Genomic DNA, 5,900 nt, shown 5'->3' with positions numbered 1-5,900 from the left:
CAGATTGTCTGGTAAACTGATATCGGGTTTTGATAGTTTTAAAGTGGATAAAAAGATAAAAAATATGTGTAACCTTGTAGTTTTTAGTTATAAATTTACCACATTGTTTTTTTTTTAGGAAAATTTTTAATCAGCATAGAAATGAAATTTTCAATTTAACAGTTGTTGTGGTAAATTACATTTTTTTTTATTGTAATTGACAAAGTGAAATACCGGAACACCGTAGAAATTTACTTTTTTAATTAGCATAATGGCTACATCACAGTTGACTTTTGTGGATAAATGAAGACGGTAATTACAAACAGTGAATAATATTAATTAATTTTTTTTCTTATGCAACTCCGCAATCACAATTTGGAGACGGTATTTTTCCCACATGAAAAGTATGTCGGAGCAGCTGCCACAGAGTGTTCTTATTCTATTCAGTATGGCCCAAATTCGTCTTGGTTGTTCGAAACCATCTGGTTTGCTTGTAATAGTTGGCATATTCAGAGTGGCAGGTGGTGTATTCTTTTCCCATTCTTAGACCCAACGTTTTTAACTTGTTTAGGCTTGTGCGCCTCTTCAAGAATGTGACCAATTTGTTGGGTTAAAACATCAATTTCATGTTTTCGCTTTTCGAGACAGAGCGTGGCAGTAGCTGTAAGGCCGTAGTGTCAGAAGAATTGTTTCCACCTTTTTGGATGCCGTGTGGACCAAGCCCGCTACTAAGTACAAGTTCAATGTGAAAACGGTCCTTTTTAGATTGTTGGCCTTATGTTTTGTGAGATTGGGAAACCACAGAAAACCAATCTCCCCCTGTCCTTTTGATTTGAATTCGACTATTAAGGAGTGTGTGTGGTGCTCACTGTTTAATGTTTGGTGTTGTGGATGTTGTGTTTATAGGGTTGTTGGGATGTTAGTGTAGTTATTGGTTGTGTGTTGGTAGCTTTTTCTCTAGGAGTTTATAATGTTTATGATTGTGAGCTTAGTGGAGGTAAAGTGTATATGTGGGTAAATGAAAAGTATATATTTGGATGTTGTGTGTGGGTAAATGATAAGTGTGTATCGGAGTGCATGTGAGTGTTGTATTGTGTATTTATGTGTCACTTCTCTTTTCGGGAAGACACTAAAAAGGATCATGGAATTAAAATTAATTAAGGATTTTATGTTCGAGGAAAGGTCGTATGGAGGGATTTGTTTGGGTTAGTGTATATGTTGGCTTTGTTTTGGGTTATTGGGTTGTATTCTGCGGTGTGGACATTTTGGTGAGAATGCGGGGTGGCCTCCATTACAGTTGGGACATTTTGGATAAAATAGGAGTAAGCATTAGACCTGTGTTGTTGTCCACAGAATGGACAAGTGAATGATTTTTCTGTGCATTTGCTGCTGAGATGTCCGCTTTTGCAACATTTCGAACAGTATTTCAGTCGAACCGGAACGGAATTGCTTGATTTTGGAACCTCAAAAGCAAGCCGTTCTTCTTCAATATTGATGTCATTCGAGAGTGCATCGGTGAATTTAGTTTCGGAGTTCGTGAAAACTCTGATATAAGAGGTAGGTTGGTTAGTGGAGCGGGCAATTATGCGAGCTATTTTGGTGAAAGGAAATTTGTTTTCGGATAGGTTATCCTCGATGATTTTCTGGGAATGTTTTTTATCGACGCCGGCAATGACTAGATGAAAGATTTGAGGATCATTTGGAACGGGTTGCGGATTAGGGGGATTTATGGATTTGTATCCTTAATATAATGAGATGGTGTCATCTCGAGTGATTTGTCGTAGTTTTGTCGTGAGAGCTTTGAGGTCTAGATATTCGGTAGTACGCACTGAGGCTGCCTTTTGGGTAGGAAAGACTTTGATTGAGTCTAAGTGAGGGATTAGGTTGTGGTCTTTGATGAGTCGGTAGAAACGTCTCTGCTGATACATATCTGGGGGGATGTCCTCGATGCTGTAATTTAGGATCGTGTGTGGTGTTTGTTGCGTGTTGGCTGTTAGTGATTGAGTGAGTGTTGTTTCTTGAGGTGTGGCGCGTGTGTATGTAGGTGTGTGTATTGGTGATGGTGTTGATTGAGTGTGTGTTGGTGAGAGTGTGTCTTGTGTTCTTAGGTTTATATGGGTACAGGGATTTAGGGGTAGAGGATCGTAGTAAAGAGAATCTGCTTTGGATGTGGACAGGATAAGTTGTGTAAGTTGTGTTGCTCTGTGTGTGTGTGTGTGTTTCATTGTGTTTTCTTTGGTGTTGTGAGTATTCTTGGTGTTGCGTTGTTTGTATCTGTGTATTCTGTAAGTTTTCGCTTGGATACGGTTATGTGACTGTGATCTATAATGGCTTACAGATTCTCTTCCCACTCTCTTATTTTGGGAATAGGACCTGTTGTGTAGAGGATTGCCTGGTATTCGGATTGTTCCATTTCTAGGTTGAAAGGGATGTGTATGAGGAAATTGTGTTTATTGAGGATTCGGAAAAATTATCTGTGGCTAGAAAACTTTTTCGGGATTTGGGTGATGTAGTATTGTGTGTGTGTGTGTGTGTGTGTGTGTGTGTGTGTGTGTGTGTGTGTGTGTGTGTGTGTGTGTGTGTGTGTGTGTGTGTGTGTGTGTGTGTGTGTGTGTGTGTGTGTGTGTGTGTGTGTGTGTGTGTGTTGTGTCTGTTTTGGTTTGATATTTGTTGGTGTAGGTGGAGGTATGGGTGAAGGTGAAGGTGAGGGTATGGGTGGTTCGAAGTATGAGAATACTATGTTTTTGATTTTTTTCGAGAGTAAGTGGTGATTTTTTCTGTTTTTTGTGTATGTTTTGGACTATCGGTGTGATGTGTTTGCTGGCTGCCTCAGGATTTTGGAGGCAGAGTTCTGTCAGAGCCTGCTCCCACTCCTGTGTTTAGAAAATGTTTTCTAATTATTTTTAAATATTTTTAAAATTTTTTTTTACTGCTACGATTATTAAGAGAAAGAAAATAAAATGATTTGATTATTTTTTGACTATCCTGTAAATCATGAAATATTTACTTTTTTTTATTTCTTCACAAAAATCATTGTGTATCTAATACCCATATATGCTGTTTATGCAAAAAAATATGTGTGATCTTCCAGTATTAACATTAAAAACAAAGTTTTGAAAAAAGAAAAAAACACACACACACTTCTTAATCGCACTGGTCCATAAATAATTGTGATACCAAATTATTTACCAAAGCGTAAGACAATTTTATTTGATTAAATATTTATACTTTAGTACTATCATGTTTTATCTGTAGTAAAATATTTTACTAATTAAAAAACGCTTTATACGATACGATAAAACACTTATTATTTAATTCTTCACACATGTTGACATTTTATTAGAATATGTCTTAAAACAGTCAAACAAGTTTTGTTGAAATTTTTGTCTAAGAAAATTATGATTTTTTATTTGATTTGTTTATTGGTAAAATAAGGTTAAAATAAATAATTTATGACCATTTTATAATTTTAGTAAAAATGCCTATTGTAGATATGGATTTAAATTTTAATAAAGAAATAACGAAGATAAAGCATATTTTTAAATCTAAAACCACCATCGTTTAGTGTAGAACTAGCATAAGATTGTATTTAGATTTTTGAAAGAAACCATCAGTTATTGCCATAAGTGAAATACCATAGACAACTTAAAAAATATTCCTTTTCAATATTGTTCACGTCTAATATACCATTTCTTTAACCTTGCGTCGGGTGCGCTTTTCAAACCAAAAGAAATTAGCGCTGTGTATCAAATTGATTACGCGGTTGTTTACGCCTCCTATTGTAAATAATAACTTATTTTAATATTATGCATTTAATAAATGTCATCCATGTACGTAAGTACATAAAAGACTTCATAAAAAAATTCATTCGAATACAAATCATTAACGCAAAAGGTAACTAACTTTTTCTAAAATCTGAGGTAGTACTCGTAAAAAAAGCCATGGCATTCTGTACTATACCCTTTCCTCATTTATGCCATTTTATGGTATTTCTGTAAATATTTGACTGCAAATATTGCAAAAGCTGTCTATGTAAATCAAACAAATGGGTTATATATAATGATACATAAGCTAAACATATCTATCTAATGAGGTAACTGATTAGCATGCATGAGAAGTAGGACCACACCGTATTTGAACCATAATTAATTCTGTGATGGGAAACATGAAAAAGTGAACGGGAAGGAATATGTAAAACAAATTGGCTGAAGCAATTGAGGAGTTGGATTATTAAGCTTAAAAATAATAATCAAGTCAAAGTTAACTCTTCTGGTAAGAAAAAAATCTAGATTCAAGATATTGATCACACCAGAATAAGAATATGGTCTACACAGTTTAAAAGAACAGTATTTCAGAAATCTTTGAACTCTCTCTAACTTTTGGATACATACTTGAGTAAATGGAAAACATAACAGAGTTGAATTTTCACCTTGCGAACAGATAAAACTGTAAGTTTTTAGAGATGCAATCCCACAAAAATCTCTTTTACGTCTTTTAATGAATCCAAGGCATTTCATCGATCATCAAGATCGATTTTCAAATTAAAAGACAAATTCCTGTGAAAAACCATACTTAGATCTGTAACATTATTGACTTTCCCGATCAAAATATTCTCTAAATTATGGAAGTGAATTGAAAAAAATTATTATTCAAACATAAACAAAAAAAGTTAAGTTAGAATCGACGTGTGAGGTTGTCCGATACTGATTACTGGATTACCGCAAGGCCGAGATAATCAACCAAAAAAGAAGATGTATTTGGTGCCTTTTCTAGTAACTTTCTTGGGCGTGAATCTGTCTTTTTAGTTTACTCTTCCTGGTTAAAAAACAAACCATAGTTTCTTATGTTATCAACATTGCATATACTTTTATATATAACTTCATTCGCTTAGCTCGGGCATATTTTGACAGATTCATTGTCGGAAACCTACAACTCAACAATTCCTACTTCTCAGTAATAATAGCTCAAGTATCCTACTATTGCAGACTTCTTTCTTAAAAAAAAAAGAAGAATTATTCTAAATAGTGGAAGTGTATACTAAACCCATTAAATTTTGGGTAGTATATATTTAAAAAATATATTTTAGTTGTTATAATTTAACATAACTATTTATTATATGGTGCAGATAAATAAATATTGATTGTCGGTAATTCGCAAAGTTCTATTTTATTTACTATTTAATGACAACAACCTAATACCAAAGGGCTTGAAGTTACGTCCAGCATATTCAAGCAGAAGGTTGAACAACATTCTACATAGAGCCAGCTTGTCCATGATCCGCGAAAGGTTACAATATCATAGATGTAATTTATTTTTTGTTGAACAAGATATTGTAAGTATTGAAGATTTACTTTTCGATATGATATCAGATTCTGATTTTGATCACATTATTTTTAGTTTACATATGGTATATGAAAATTCATATATTAAACAAAGAGATATACATTTAAATAAATTTAATATTCTATTAGAACAAAACAGTATACACACTTTAGATAACCTAAATAGAAATAATGACATTTTAGCGACAGTTGTCAATCTATCAAATAGACATTTAAATGCAACGGGGAATTTAATACTGTCAAAGGGTCTTTGCTGTTAGTCAGCCATCAATTCCAAAATTAGACATAATAAGCTCAGTGGAAAAAATATCTCAATGTTTACCAACCCATGAAAAGGAAGAATACAGAGTATTATGTAAACTTGAATTGGAAAAGTCTATTAAAATTGAACAAAACATAAGCAAAGAGGAACTAAAGTCTATAAGAACTTTAAAAAATGACGACTCCATAATCATCCTACCAGCAGACAAGGGGAATGCAACTGTGGTAATGGATAGAATTCAATATAAAAACAAAATTAAAGATCTAATAATAAACGGACCTTATACAAAATTAACAAAGGATCCAACAAAGCCTTTG

This window comes from Diabrotica undecimpunctata, chromosome 7 (assembly GCF_040954645.1).
Source record: "Diabrotica undecimpunctata isolate CICGRU chromosome 7, icDiaUnde3, whole genome shotgun sequence".
Classification (NCBI taxonomy): Eukaryota; Metazoa; Arthropoda; class Insecta; order Coleoptera; family Chrysomelidae; genus Diabrotica; species Diabrotica undecimpunctata.
The sequence above is the reverse complement of the archived record's forward strand: the minus strand, read 5'-3'. Positions refer to the sequence as shown.